Source organism: Rutidosis leptorrhynchoides, chromosome 5 (genome assembly GCF_046630445.1).
Source record: "Rutidosis leptorrhynchoides isolate AG116_Rl617_1_P2 chromosome 5, CSIRO_AGI_Rlap_v1, whole genome shotgun sequence".
NCBI lineage: Eukaryota > Viridiplantae > Streptophyta > Magnoliopsida > Asterales > Asteraceae > Rutidosis > Rutidosis leptorrhynchoides.
The window spans coordinates 233087290-233105107 of record NC_092337.1 but is presented as its reverse complement, the minus strand read 5'-3'; positions in this window follow the sequence as shown (position 1 = coordinate 233105107).

The window sequence follows — 17818 nt, the reverse complement described above, 5'->3', positions numbered from 1 at the left end:
TTTAAAACAAACCATAACCTTTATTTCATAAATAAAGGTTTAAAAAGCTTTACGTAGATTATCAAATAATGATAATCTAAAATATCCTGTTTACACACGACCATTACATAATGGTTTACAATACAAATATGTTACATCGAAATCAGTTTCTTGAATGCAGTTTTTACACAATATCATACAAACATGGACTCCAAATCTTGTCCTTATTTTAGTATGCAACAGCGGAAGCTCTTAGTATTCACCTGAGAATAAACATGCTTTAAACGTCAACAAAAATGTTGGTGAGTTATAGGTTTAACCTATATATATCAAATCGTAACAATAGACCACAAGATTTCATATTTCAATACACATACCATACATAGAGATAAAAATCATTCATATGGTGAACACCTGGTAACCGACATTAACAAGATGCATATATAAGAATATCCCCATCATTCCGGGACACCCTTCGGATATGATATAAATTTCGAAGTACTAAAGCATCCGGTACTTTGGATGGGGTTTGTTAGGCCCAATAGATCTATCTTTAGGATTCGCTTCAATTAGGGTGTCTGTTCCCTAATTCTTAGATTACCAGACTTAATAAAAAGGGGCATATTCAATTTCGATAATTCAACCATAGAATGTAGTTTCACGTACTTGTGTCTATTTTGTAAATCATTTATAAAACCTGCATGTATTCTCATCCCAAAAATATTAGATTTTAAAAGTGGGACTATAACTTACTTTCACAGATTTTTACTTCGTCGGGAAGTAAGACTTGGCCACTGGTTGATTCACGAACCTATAACAATACATACATATATATCAAAGTATGTTCAAAATATATTTACAACACTTTTAATATATTTTGATGTTTTAAGTTTATTAAGTCAGCTGTCCTCGTTAGTAACCTACAACTAGTTGTCCACAGTTAGATGTACTGAAATAAATCGATAAATATTATCTTGAATCAATCCACGACCCAGTGTATACGTATCTCAGTATTGATCACAACTCAAACTATATATATTTTGGAATCAACCTCAACCCTGTATAGCTAACTCCAACATTCACATATAGAGTGTCTATGGTTGTTCCGAAATATATAAAGATGTGTCGACATGATAGGTCGAAACATTGTATACGTGTCTATAGTATCTCAAGATTACATAATATACAATACAAGTTGATTAAGTTATGGTTGGAATAGATTTGTTACCAATTTTCACGTAGCTAAAATGAGAAAAATTATCCAATCTTGTTTTACCCATAACTTCTTCATTTTAAATCCGTTTTGAGTGAATCAAATTGCTATGGTTTCATATTGAACTCTATTTTATGAATCTAAACAGAAAAAGTATAGGTTTATAGTCAAAAAAATAAGTTACAAGTCTTTTTTGTAAAGGTAGTCATTTCAGTCGAAAAAACGACGTCAAGATGACCATTTTAGAAAACATACTTCCACTTTGAGTTTAATCATAATTTTTGGATATAGTTTCATGTTCATAATAAAAATCATTTTCCCAGAATAACAACTTTTAAATCAAAGTTTATCATAGTTTTTAAGTAACTAACCCAAAACAGCCTGCGGTGTTACTACGACGGCGTAAATCCGGTTTTACGCTGTTTTTCGTGTTTCCAGGTTTTAAATCATTAAGTTAGCATATCATATAGATATAGAACATGTGTTTAGTTGATTTAAAAATTCAAGTTAGAAGGATTAACTTTTATTTGTGAACAAGTTTAGAATTAACTAAACTATGTTCTAGTGATTACAAGTTTAAACCTTCGAATAAGATAGCTTTATATGTATGAATCGAATGATGTTATGAACATCATTAATACCTCAAGTTCCTTGGATAAACCTACTGGAAATAAGAAAAATAGATCTAGCTTCAAAGGATCCTTGGATGGCTTGAAAATTCTTGAAGCAGAATCATGACACGAAAACAATTTCAAGTAAGATTTCCACTCGAAATAAGATTGTTATAGTTATAGAAATTGAATTAAAGTTTGAATATGATTATTACCTTGTATTAGAAAGATAACCTACTGTAAGTAACAAAGGTTTCTTGATCTTGGATGATTACTTGGAATGGATTTAGAAAACTTGGAAGTAAACTTGTAATCTTGGAAGTATTCTTGATTTTATGAAACTAGAACTTTTAGAATTTATGAAGAACACTTAGAACTTGAAGATAGAACTTGAGAGAGATCAATTAGATGAAGAAAATTGAAGAATGAAAGTGTTTGTAGGTGTTTTTGGTCGTTGGTGTATGGATTAGATATAAAGGATATGTAATTTTGTTTTCATGTAAATAAGTCATGAATGATTACTCATATTTTTGTAATTTTATGAGATATTTCATGCTAGTTGCCAAATGATGGTTCCCACATGTGTTAGGTGACTCACATGGGCTGCTAAGAGCTGATCATTGGAGTGTATATACCAATAGTACATACATCTAAAAGAAGTGTATTGTACGAGTACGAATACGGGTGCATACGAGTAGAATTATTGATGAAACTGAGCGAGGATGTAATTGTAAGCATTTTTGTTAAGTAGAAGTATTTTGATAAGTGCCTTGAAGTCTTTCAAAAGTGTATGAATACATATTAAAACACTACATGTATATACATTTTAACTGAGTCGTTAAGTCATCGTTAGTCGTTATTGTGTGATATATTAACATGTATATATTATGTGATATATTAATCTCTTAACATGTTTGATATTGTGTGATAGATGTCTACCTCTAGCACAAATCTCATTGACTCACCTAATAATAACGAAGAGTCGAATATATATTGGACTGATTCACAAGTTCCCGAAGAAGAACCGGAAGAAGAATCAGAACCGGAAGAAGAATCAGAACCGGAAGAGGAGGAACCGGAGGAGGAAATAGAACCGGTGGAGGAAATAATAAAACGGTTAAGTAAAAGAAAATCCTCAACCAACCGACCAAGGTTAATTATGGTCAATGGTGTTTCCGCCAAGGAAGCAAAATATTGGGAGGATTACCAATTCTTCGATGAATCAGATTCCGACGAGAATTCTGATGATGTTATAGAAATTACCCCAACTGAATTTAAAAAGGCAAAAGAAAATAATAAGGGAAAGGGCATAAAAATAGAGAAATCTAATTTCAACCCCGATGAACTTTATATGTATCGTCAACCCCCGAAGCCCTTAAGTTGTAACAATGACCCGGGAACCTCTAAACTACCAGGTTTTTCTAAACCGTTGTGAAAAACGACAGCTCGTATTAGGGGAACATCATATATCCCTAGAAACTTGGCAAAACGAACCAAAACCGAAGAAGAAGAAATGAGCGAGTCGGAATAAGATAGTTGTATTCGTGTGGTGTAATATATGTAATATAGTGTGCTTATGCTTTATGATATATGTAAAAATTGCTTGTATTAATAAGTATTTTTTTTTTTATGAATCTAACTCTTGTCTATTTTACAGTATAAAAACACAAAATGGATAGACAATCCAATATTTTAAGAGACCTACCCGGAGACATGATTGATGAAATTTTGTCTAGAGTCGGTCAGAATTCTTCGGCACAACTATTTACAGCGAAATCAGTTTGTAAGACATTTGAAGAACGTTCCAAGAATGTCTTGGTTTATAAGAGACTTTCGTTTGAAAGATGGGGGATATCACATTGGGAAACCCATAAGTTACGATGTGTTTACTTTGACGCATATATTGCGGGGAACCCAAATGCTATTTTACGCAACGGGTTAAGAAATTATTTTGACTCAATGTATCCGAATATAGAACTTCATGATTTAGAAAAAGCGGCTAACATGCAACATAAAGAAGTATGCTATGCTTACGGGTTAGTAATGTTCGCTTCTCACCAAAGTGAGAAAAAGAACATCGGACTACAACTATTAAACAAAACGTTCCCACAAGTAACGGATTCGGTAATTGGGGTAAGAAATGAGGTTTTTAGGTTATTACGAGACTGTTGGTCATTACGTAACCCTCGTCCCTTTGACGACGTTACAACACGCTGTCTTATCAACGACCATAACGGTTATGTTCCACAAGACCAAGGATGGGTAGTAGTCCTAGTAAAACCAGAATGCATGACTTGTTTCTGGACGTATGAATTACGTGTCTTTATTGCCTTTGCTGAACAACTTGTGTACTAGCTAGAATTATCTTCAGAACTATCTTGTATCAAAGTTATTGTGTGCTATATTTCATGCTTTATGTAAAATAAGCGGTATTGTAAGTTTGTAAAATATTGTATAAAAGTTTGAACGCGAAATATTATTATAATCAGTTTTTCATATAGAATTGTAGTAGTTGAATTGTATATTAGCTACTAAGTATGAACTTAACGGGTAGGTACTACTCGAATTTAAACTTATAAAACGCTAATATGAAGAAAAAGCTTTTATAAATGAGTTCATATTATGCTACGAAATACTATTAACTACTCTTAATATTCTGTATGATTAACTTGTTCCATTTGACTATTTTGAAGGAAATGGCACCGACTACTCGACACACCGTGAATATGAATGAAGAGGAATTCCGTACTTTTCTAGCTTCAAACATAGCCGCAGTACAGGTTGCGCTATATACCAACAATAACCTTGGATCTAGCAGTACAAGAAATCGTGTAGGATGCACCTACAAAGAATTCACTGCCTGCAAACCTTTGGAATTTGATGGAACCGAAGGACCGATCGGATTGAAACGGTGGACCTAGAAGGTCGAATCGGTGTTTGCCATAAGTAAGTGTACTGAAGAGGACAAAGTGAAGTACGCTACGCATACCTTCACAGGTTCTGCGTTAACATGGTGGAATACCTATCTAGAGCAAGTGGGACAAGATGATGCGTACGCACTACCATGGTCAGCATTCAAGCACTTGATGAACGAGAAGTACCGTCCCAGAACCGAGGTCAATAAGCTCAAGACAGAACTTAGAGGGTTATGAACCCAAGGATTTGATATTACCACGTACGAAAGACGATTCACGGAATTGTGCCTATTGTGTCCGGGAGCGTTCGAAGATGAGGAAGAGAAGATCGACGCATTTGTGAAAGGATTACCGGAAAGAATCCAAGAAGATATAAGTTCACACGAGCCCGCCTCCATACAACAGGCATGTAGAATGGCTCACAAACTAGTGAACCAGATTGAGGAAAGAATTAAAGAACAGACGGCTGAAGAGGCCAATGTGAAGCAAGTCAAAAGAAAGTGGGAGGAAAATGGTGATAAGAATCACCAATACAACAACAACAGCAATTACAATAATAATCGCAACAATTATCCCAACAATCGCAACATCAATCGCAACTACAACAAACGGCCCAACAACAACAACAACAACAACAACAACAACAACAACAACAACAACAACAACAACAACAACAACAGCAACTACAACAATCATCCCAATAACAATAACAACCGCAACAACAACAACAATCAGAAGCAGCTATGCCAAAGGTGTGAAAAGTATCACTTAGGGTTCTGCACCAAATTTTGCAACAAGTGTAAAAGAAATGGTCATAGCACGGCGAAGTGTGAGGACTACGGACCAGGGGTTAATAGAACGAAAGGAACAAATGGTGTCGGAACGAGTAATGGCGGAGCAAGTAGTGTCGGAGTAAGTTATGCCAATGTAGTTTGTTATAAATGTGGAAAACCGGGCCACATTATTAGAAATTGCCCGAACCAGGAGAACACGAATGGACAAGGCCGCGGAAGAGTTTTCAATATTAATGCGGCAGAGGCACAGGAAGACCCGGAGCTTGTTACGGGTACGTTTCTTATTGATAATAAATCTGCTTACGTTTTATTTGATTCGGGTGCGGATAGAAGCTATATGAGTAGAGATTTTTGTGCTAAATTAAGTTGTCCATTGACGCCGTTGGATAGTAAATTTTTACTCGAATTAGCAAACGGTAAATTAATTTTAGCAGATAATATATGCTGGAATCGAGAAATTAAACTGGGTAGCGAAATATTTATGATTGATTTGATACCAGTAGAGTTAGGGAGTTTTGATGTAATAGTTGGCATGGACTGGCTGAAGAAGGTGAAAGCAGAGATCGTATGTTATAAAAATGCAATTCGCATTGTACGAGAAGAAGGAGAACTCTTAATGGTGTACGGAGAAAAGGGCAACATGAAGCTACATCTTATTAGTAATTTGAAGGCACAAAAACTAATAAGAAAAGGTTGCTATGCTGTTCTAGCACACGTCGAGAAAGTACAAACTGAAGAAAAGAGCATCAATGATGTTCCCGTCGCAAAAGAATTTCCCGATGTATTTCCGAAAGAATTACCGGGACTACCTCCGCATCGATCTGTTGAATTTCAAATAGATCTTGTACCAGGAGCTGCACCAATAGCTCGTGCTCCTTATAGACTCGCACCCAGCGAGATGAAAGAACTGCAAAGCCAACTGCAAGAACTATTAGAACGTGGTTTCATTCGACCAAGCACATCACCATGGGGAGCTCCTGTTTTGTTTGTCAAGAAGAAGGATGGTACATTTAGGTTGTGTATTGACTACAGAGAGTTGAACAAACTTACCATCAAAAACCGTTATCCACTGCCGAGAATTGACGACTTATTTGATCAACTACAAGGCTCGTTGATTTATTCCAAGATCGATTTACGTTCTGGATATCATCAAATGCGAGTAAAGGAGGATGATATTCCAAAAACTACTTTTAGGACGCGTTATGGTCATTACGAGTTTATGGTTATGCCTTTTGGATTGACTAATGCACCAGCTGTGTTCATGGACCTTATGAACCGAGTGTGTGGGCCATATCTTGACAAGTTTGTCATTGTTTTCATCGATGACATACTTATTTACTCAAAGAATGATCAAGAGCACGAAGAACATTTGAGAAAAGTGCTAGAAGTATTGAGGAAAGAAAAACTGTACGCTAAGTTTTCAAAGTGTGCATTTTGGTTGGAAGAAGTTCAATTCCTCGGTCACATAGTGAACAAAGAAGGTATCAAGGTGGACCCGGCAAAGATCGAAACCGCTGAAAAGTGGGAAACCCCAAAAACTCCGAAGCATATACGTTAATTTTTAGGATTGGCTGGTTACTACAGAAGATTCATCCAAGATTTCTCCAAAATAGCAAAACCCTTGACTGCATTAACGCATAAAGGGAAGAAATTTGAATAGAAGGATGAACAAGAGAAGGCGTTTCAATTATTGAAGAAAAAGCTAACTACGGCACCTATATTGTCATTGCCTGAAGGGAATGATGATTTTGTGATTTATTGTGACGAATCAAAGCAAGGTCACGGTTGTGTATTAATGCAACGGACGAAGGTGATTGCTTATGCGTCTAGACAATTGAAGATTCTAGAGCAAAATTATACGACGCATGATTTGGAATTAGGCGCGGTTGTTTTTGCATTAAAGACTTGGAGGCACTACTTATATGGGGTCAAAAGTATTATATATACCGACCACAAAAGTCTTCAACACATATTTAATCAGAAACAACTGAATATGAGGCAGCGTAGGTGGATTGAATTGTTGAATGATTACGACTTTGAGATTCGTTACCACCCAGGGAAGGCAAATGTGGTAGCCGAAGCCTTGAGCAGAAAGGACAGAGAACCCATTCGAGTAAAATCTATGAATATAATGATTCACACTAACCTTACTACTCAAATAAAGGAGGCGCAACAAGGAGTTTTAAAAGAGGGAAATTTAAAGGATGAAATACCCAAAGGATCGGAGAAGCATCTTAATATTCGGGAAGACGGAACCCGGTATAGGGCTGAAAGAATTTGGGTACCAAAATTTGGAGATATGAGAGAAATGGTACTTAGAGAAGCTCATAAAACCAGATACTCAATACATCCTGGAACGGGGAAGATGTACAACGATCTTAAGAAACATTTTTGGTGGCCAGGTATGAAAGCCAATATTGCTAAATATGTAGAAGAATGTTTGACATGTTCTAAGGTCAAAGCTGAACATCAGAAACCATCAGGTCTACTACAACAACCTAACATCCCGGAATGGAAATGGGAAAACTTTACCATGGATTTCATTACTAAATTGCCAAGGACTGCAAGTGGTTATGATACTATTTAGGTAATAGTTGATCGTCTCACCAAATCAGCACACTTCCTGCCAATAAGAGAAGATGACAAGATGGAGAAGTTAGCACGACTGTATTTGAAGGAAGTCGTCTCCAGGCATGGAATACCAATCTCTATTATCTCAGATAGGGATGGCAGATTTATTTCAAGATTCTGGCAGACATTACAGCAAGCATTAGGAACTCGTCTAGATATGAGTACTGCCTATCATCCACAAACTGATAGGCAGAGCGAAAGGACGATACAAACGCTTGAAGACATGCTACGAGCATGTGTTATTGATTTTGGAAATAGTTGGGATCGACATCTACCGTTAGCAGAATTTTCCTACAACAACAACTACCATTCAAGCATTGAGATGGCGCCGTTTGAAGCACTTTATGGTAGAAAGTGCAGGTCTCCGATTTGTTGGAGTGAAGTGGGCGATAGGGGTCCGGAGATAATACAAGAAACTACCGAGAAAATCATCCAAATTCAACAAAGATTGAAAACCGCCCAGAGTCGACAAAAGAGCTACGCGGACAGTAAAAGAAAAGATATAGAGTTTGAAATTGGAGAAATGGTCATACTTAAGGTTTCACCTTGGAAAGGCGTTGTTCGATTTGGTAAACGGGGGAAACTAAATTCAAGGTACATTGAACCATTCAAGATTATAGATCGTGTCGGACCAGTAGCTTACCAACTGGAGCTACCTCAACAACTCGCGGCTTTACATAACACTTTCCACGTCTCAAATTTGAAGAAATGTTTTGCTAAAGAAGATCTCACTATTCAGTTAGACGAAATCCAAATCAACGAAAAACTTCAATTCATCGAAGAACCCGTCGAAATAATGGATCGTGAGGTTAAAAGACTTAAGCAAAACAAGATACCAATTGTTAAGGTTCTATGGAATGCTCGTAGAGGACCCGAGTTCACCTGGGAATGAGAAGATCAGATGAAGACGAAATACCCACATTTATTTCCAGAAGATACGTCAACACCTCCAACTGCTTAAAATTTCGGGACGAAATTTATTTAACGGGTAGGTACTGTAGTGACCCGAACTTTTCCATGTTTATATATATATTAAATGAAATTGTTATTTACATGATTAAGTGTTTCCAACATGTTAAGCAATCAAACTTGTTAAGACTTGATTAATTGAAATAGGTTTCATATAGACAATTGACCACCCAAGTTGACCGGTGATTCACGAACGTTAAAACTTGTAAAAACTATACGATGACATATATATGGTTATATATATAGTTAACATGATTTTATTATAAGTATGTATCTCATTAGTTATTTTAACAATGAGTTATATACATAAAAATGAGACTATTAATTTAAGAAACTCGAAAACGATATATATAACGATTATCGTTATACCAACGTCTTACTAGGTACATATGAATCATATTAAGATATTGATACACTTGGTTAATTATGTTAAATGATAAGTAAATATATTATTAAGTGTATTAACAATGAAATACATATGTAAAAATAAGACTACTAACTTAATGATTTCGAAACGAGACATATATGTAACGATTATCGTTGTAACGACATTTAACTGTATATATATCATACTAAGATATATTATATATCATAATATCATGATAATATAAAAATTTAACATCTCATTTTTTATAATAAACAATGGGTTAACAACATTCAACAAGATCGTTAACCTAAAGGTTTCAAAACAACATTTACATGTAAAGACTAACGATGACTTAACGACTCAGTTAAAATGTATATACATGTAGTGTTTTAATATGTATTCATACACTTTTGAAAGACTTCAAGACACTTATCAAAATACTTCTACTTAACAAAAATGCTTACAATTACATCCTCGTTCAGTTTCATCAACAATTCTACTCGTATGCACCCGTATTCATACTCGTACAATACACAGCTTTTAGATGTATGTACTATTGGTATATACACTCCAATGATCAGCTCTTAGCAGCCCATGTGAGTTACCTAACACATGTGGGAACCATCATTTGGCAACTAGCATGAAATATCTCATAAAATTACAAAAATATGAGTAATCATTCATGACTTATTTACATGAAAACAAAATTACATATCCTTTATATCTAATCCATACACCAACAACCAAAAACACCTACAAATACTTTCATTCTTCAATTTTCTTCATCTAATTGATCTCTCTCAAGTTCTATCTTCAAGTTCTAAGTGTTCTTCATAAATTCCAAAAGTTCTAGTTTCATAAAATCAAGAATACTTCCAAGATTGCAAGTTTACTTCCAAGTTTTCTAAATCCATTCCAAGTAATCATCCAAGATCAAGAAACCTTTGTTACTTATAGTAGGTTATCTTTCTAATACAAGATAATAATCATATTCAAATTTTAATTCAATTTCTATAACTATAACAATCTTATTTCGAGTGGAAATCTTACTTGAAATTGTTTTCGTGTCATGATTCTGCTTCAAGAACTTTCAAGCCATCCAAGGATCCTTTGAAGCTAGATCCATTTTTCTTATTTCCAGTAGGTTTATCCAAGGAACTTGAGGTAGTAATGATGTTCATAACATCATTCGATTCATACAGATAAAGCTATCTTATTCGAAGGTTTAAACTTGTAATCACTAGAACATAGTTTAGTTAATTCTAAATTTGTTCGCAAATAAAAGTTAATCCTTCTAACTTGACTTTTAAAATCAACTAAACACATGTTATATATCTATATGATATGCTAACTTAATGATTTAAAACCTGGAAACACAAAAAACACCGTTAAACCGGATTTACGCCGTCGTAGTAACACCGCGGGCTGTTTTGGGTTAGTTAATTAAAAACTATGATAAAATTTGATTTAAAAGTTTTTATTCTGGGAAAATGATTTTTATTATGAACATGAAACTATATCCAAAAATTATGGTTAAACTCAAATTGGAAGTATGTTTTCTAAAATGGTCATCTAGACGTCGTTCTTTCGACTGAAATGACTACCTTTACAAAAACGACTTGTAACTTATTTTTCCTACTATAAACCTATACTTTTTCTATTTAGATTCATAAAATAGAGTTCAATATGAAACCATAGCAATTTGATTCACTTAAAACGGATTTAAAATGAAGAAGTTATGGGTAAAACAAGATTGGATAATTTTTCTCATTTTAACTACGTGAAAATTGGTAACAAATCTATTCCAACCATAACTTAATCAACTTGTATTGTATATTATGTAATCTTGAGATACCATAGACACGTATACAATGTTTCGACCTATCATGTCAACACATCTATATATATTTCGGAATAACCATAGACACTCTATATGTGAATGTTGGAGTTAGCTATACAGGGTTGAGGTTGATTCCAAAATATATATAGTTTGATTTGTGATCAATACTGAGATACGTATACACTGGGTCGTGGATTGATTCAAGATAATATTTATCAATTTATTTCTGTACATCTAACTGTGGACAACTAGTTGTAGGTTACTAACGAGGACAGCTGACTTAATAAACTTAAAAATCAAAATATATTAAAAGTGTTGTAAATATATTTTGAACATACTTTGATATATATATGTATATATTGTTATAGGTTCGTGAATAAACCAGTGGCTAAGTCTTACTTCCCAACGAAGTAAAAATCTGTGAAAGTGAGTTATAGTCCCACTTTTAAAATCTAATATTTTTGGGATGAGAATACATGCAGGTTTTATAAATGATTTACAAAATAGACACAAGTACGTGAAACTACATTCTATGGTTGAATTATCGAAATCGAATATGCCCCTTTTTATTAAGTATGGTAATCTAAGAATTAGGGAACAGACACCCTAATTGACGCGAATCCTAAAGATAGATCTATTGGGCCTAACAAACCCCATCCAAAGTACCGGATGCTTTAGTACTTCGAAATTTATATCATATCCGAAGGGTGTCCCGGAATGATGGGGATATTCTTATATATGCAACTTGTTAATGTCGGTTACCAGGTGTTCACCATATGAATGATTTTTATCTCTATGTATGGGATGTGTATTGAATTATGAAATCTTGTGGTCTATTGTTACTATTTGATATATATAGGTTAAACCTATAACTCACCAACATTTTTGTTGACGTTTAAAGCATGTTTATTCTCAGGTGAATACTAAGAGCTTCCGCTGTTGCATACTAAAATAAGGACAAGATTTGGAGTCCATGTTTGTATGATATTGTGTAAAAACTGCATTCAAGAAACTGATTTCGATGTAACATATTTGTACTGTAAACCATTATGTAATGGTCGTGTGTAAACAGGATATTTTAGATTATTATTATTTGATAATCTACGTAAAGCTTTTTAAACCTTTATTTATGAAATAAAGGTTATGGTTTGTTTTAAAAATGAATGCAGTCTTTGAAAAACGTCTCATATAAAGGTCAAAACCTCGCAACGAAATCAATTAATATGGAATGTTTTTAATCAATAAGAACGGGACATTTCAATATGGTGCTGCAGCGTTATGTCGTTTCTTTAAAACCTTAGCACCATGATATACTTTTAAACCAATTGTATCATGGGGCTTTGGTGCTGCAATTATTAATCCCCCTGACTTCTATCGACACCGAGATACTCAGCAATTAAAGTAACAAAGATACCACCTCCTATTATACTATTAGGCTGTATACCCCTAACCATAGCCGATAAATAATAACCCACACAATAAGGTATACTCACAGCGCTCTGTGGGTCTCGAATACATATGAGATAAAATAAATCATTCTCATTTACCTTCTCTTTGTTCCTACCTCGCTATGTAATCGAGTTTGCTAAGAACCTATGGATTACTCTTAGCTCAGCTCTATCAATATCAGTATAAGAGTAATTCCCCCCACGAAATCGGTTATGGCTAGTCATTCTACTCCATATTCCATTCATATCAAAATTTTCATCAACCCTCCTACCATTAACTATCAACCTTTGACAATCAGTAGATGCTAGTTCCTCAGGCGTATATATACACAAAGCCTGAGCCATGTCTAGTAGAGACATATGGCGCATCACACCTCCTAAAAAATCTAATAAAACTTCGATCGATTAAGGTAGCTACCTGATCATTTATTTCAACACTACATAATAATTTCACACACCATTCTCTATATACACGCCTACGTATATTGAACAAATGTTCCCAATCATTAAAAGTAAAATTACCATACCTTTGTGTAAGTAATTCTCTGATTGGATCGGCCAATCCCACTGTTTCTAACGGTTCCCAATCTATTACCCTGGGTACTTCAACAATATTAGACTGAAGGGTGTGTAAGTTCCTTTGATATTTTGGATATTCTATCCAAAATCTGTCAAACCTCAAGTTTTGGTGTAAATTTGCCTCATGGATATTTGAAAATGAAATGACTTGATGAGGTATATTTTGTTTGTATTGGTCGTTAATATCATATTCGTCTGCATTCTCAGGAGGAGCATTGCGAGCCTGAGATGCGGATGAAGATTCACCCCTTTCAGTCTGCAAAAAATATTAAACACAATTTTTGTGCATCCAAATATGCATTAGTATTAGCAGAATCATAAATCAAAACAATCATAATGACATTTTTAACCCATATTAAACTTTATACACATTTTCACAATATTAACAATTCTACACTTTTACAAATAAACATATATGGAAATGTATACAATGTTCCTTAGCATTCATCTTTTAAATAATGTCAAAAATAATCATTATAGCAATTAAACGATTTCCAAATAGCATTCATATCAATTAAATCGAGTTCATGCATTTTTGACTCAAAAAGTCCACTTTAATACTCAAAAATCATGTTTAGGATCAAAGTTTTGATCATTTAGCAACCTAAACATGTTACACTACTTAATTAAGCATGAACCATCAAAAAAATTCGGCCATAACCCATTTATATCAAAAGTCCCAATTTTGCTCAAGAACACAAACCCTAGATTACTCAAAATTTGAAGTTTAAGGCTTCTAATCATGTTAAATAGCATCAATCTAGGTTATACAAGCATAATATACAAACAATTTAAGCACAATTACACTAGAAATCATCAAAATCAAATTAGGTATTTTTTTGCTCAAGAACACTAAAAATTCGGATTAAAGAGTGTTTAGATGTAGAAATTACAGATTTTCTTGAGTAACTTCTTGGGAAAATCTCCTCATCGTGATTTTAACAAAAAATTTGATGATTAACGGTGAAAAATCGTGATTTTGAGAGTATTTTTGTGGGTATTTTCGCAGCAATTTTTGGGTGTGGTGTGTTTGGGGACTGGTCTGTCGACCAGTTAACCCTTTCTGGATTTTCATTGCTCCGCGAGTGCGGATGTGGGACCCTTTCAAGCTTCGCGAGTGCGGATTTCCCTTTTCTTTTTTTTCTTTTTTTATATAAAATCTTTAATAATGAAACAATTAATGGAGTAATTTTTAAAATTTTGTTTTCCTTTTTATTTAGGACGAGGTTGTTTCGGTACGTTTACCTAGTCCTTCCCTCGACAAAATTTTAAAATTTGTCATTTTAAAGCGTTTGCTTCAAAAGCAAAGATTTTTGGGGTTTTTAAATGTTTTTGGCATACTTTAAATCAATAAGATTAAAAATAATGATAACAAAATTTCTCGTCCCGCCCTCGGGTAAAGCAATTTCGGTTCAACGACCTAGTCTTCAACTTACGACGAATTTTAGAAATCATATTTTTAACTTAATGAAATAAAGTACATTTTTGTTTTTAAATTCACACCAAACTTAAATTAAAATGCATAAAATTAAAAATTCATATTAATATCATTAATATTTTTATACATTAATTTTACAAACTTATATTGAAAATATTAATTTTTAAAATATTTAAAAACTTAAATATATTGATTTTAAAATTTTACAATTTAATTTTAAAAATATGGTAAAAATAAAATTAAAAATCTTTTTGTTCTTTTATCCCACTTTAATCAATCAAATATTATCAGAAATATATGCCCCTCTTTTGGGTAAAGTAATTTTGGCTATATTACCTAGTTTTACTCCTGACGAATTTTTGAAATATTTTAGATTGATTGATTAAAGATATTTATACCTTAAGAATAAACGGTAAATTTCGCAGTGATGTAATAAATTTTTGTATGATATCAATAATTATGGTTTCGCACATCTAATTTTATTGAATATCAATTTAATACTTTATAGTGAATGATTCAGCGTTTATTATCAAAAGGTTAAAAGCAATAAAATAAAATAAAAACTGTACATACTTACCTATGAGAAAGAATTCTCAGAGACCTGCTTTAGCCGACTCATAGGAGAGTCGTGTGATTTGGTTTTTCATAGCTACATAAGCGTAACCTATAACGACCCATCCTAATCCATCTGGATGAATACATTATATTTGGTTACATCACGAGGTACTTGACCTCTATATGATACATTTTACAAACATTGTATTCGTTTTTAAAAGACAAACTTTCATTACATCGAAAGTTGACGGCATGCATACCATTCCATAATATATCCAACTATAATTGACTTAGTAATAATCTTGATGAACTCGACAACTCGAATGCAACGTCTTTTGAAATATGTCATGAATGACTCCAAGTAATATCTCTAATATGAGCAAATGCACAGCGGGAGATTTCTTTCATACCTGAGAATAAACATGCTTTAAAGTGTCAACCAAAAGGTTGGTGAGTTCATTAGTTTATCATAATCGATAATTTTCATCATTTTAATAGACCACAAGATTTTCATTTCCATTTCTCATAAGTATGCGTCCCATGCATAGAGACAAAAATATCATTCATATGGATTGAACACCTGGTAACCGACATTAACAAGATGCATATAGAATATCCCCATCATTCCGGGATACCCATCGGATATGATAATTTTCGAAGTACTAAAGAATTCCAAATTCCAGAATGGGGCTTGTTGGGCCCGATAGATCTACCTTTAGGATTCGCGTCAATTTGGGGGTATGTGCCCAAATTCTTAGGTTACCAAGCTAAAAGGGGCATATTCGGCTTCGATCATTCAACCATATAATGTAGTTTCGATTACTTGTGTTTATTTCGTAAAACATTTATAAAAGCGCATGTATTCTCAGTCCCAAAAATATATATTGCAAAAGCATTTAAAAAGGGAGCAAACGAAACTCACCATACTGTATTTTGTAGTAAAAATACATATGACGCCATTGAACAAGTGTAGGGTTGGTTTCGGATTCACGAACCTATATTATTCGTATACATATTAAAACACATATTAACAATTAACAAGTTTATATTAATATTATTAATATACTTTTTATATTCATAATTTATATGTTATTTTGGTAAATAAATTAATAATTAATATTTATATATAAGATTCCTATTACAGTATTTTAATTAGGATATAATATATGTTATTATATATAAATGCTTAAAATGTATTAGAATTAATATTTACATATATGATTTAACTTAAAAATATATTTATATATTATTTGTAGCATAATGTAATAATATTTTATTAGAACAAAATAGTACCTAGTATTAATATAGATGTAAAAATATATTTTTATATATAAATGTCTTTTAGTTTGTAAAAATTATAATTATTATGATAATAATGTTAATAATAATACCAATACTTATTTTGATGACAATAATAATAATAATAATAATAATAATAATAATAATAATAATAATAATAATAATAATAATAATAATAATAATAATAATAATAATAATAATAATAATAATAATAATAATACCTTAAAAGGAATACCAATTATGTTATAGGCTCAAACATGTAGTTTTAGTCCAATTCAACAGGCCCAAACCCAACTAATCAGTCCACTAACTTATCAACCCATCAGGCCTAAGACAGCTTCTATAAAAAGATATTTATATAAATGCAGTCGCCTAGTTTCGAACCCACAACCTCCTGCTTAGCAAACACCCTCCAGACCATCTGATCTATTCTGATTTTCTATTTTAATATGGAATTAAATCTATTTAACCCTTATATGGCTGCTTTCTTCTTCTTCAATATAACAAACCGAATCCATAACCGTTTTATTTCATTCCATCATCAAACATCTCATGGTTCCATTAACATTCAATCTTAATTATGTTCTATATTATCATCATCCTTAAATTTGAATACCATCATCATTCATATTTAGACATCATCATGAATATATCATTCGATTTTTACGTATCATTATCCCAATCTTATTCATTATCTAATTATCATCGTTATCTTATCATATTATCATCGTACCCATCATCAATCCGTTATTTTATGTATCGTATTCATAAGCACCAACATATTCATCGATCATAACATAGCAGCCCATCAACCTGAGCTAGGGTCACGGTTTTTAAACAACTCCATATTTAAAAATTCAAATTGCTTGATTAAAGGTATCCTCCCACTTGTCCACTAATCCTAATCTAAAAGGTGTTTGTTTAAAAAAGATAAAAACCGCAAGTGGCATGACTGCAGCAGCCATCATCCTATCCCGTTCCTTTACTAACCATTTTCATTTCTTTGTATTATCATAATTGTCATTAAAACTAACAGACAGGTTACTAGCGAGTAATTAGATGTATAAAATGATACCGATTATTTGCTTATGATCCGGGTCCAACCATACAAGTAAATACATGGTACGTATTAAGGAATATGATATATTTTAGCCACCATATAATTTATTCGCAAGTGGGG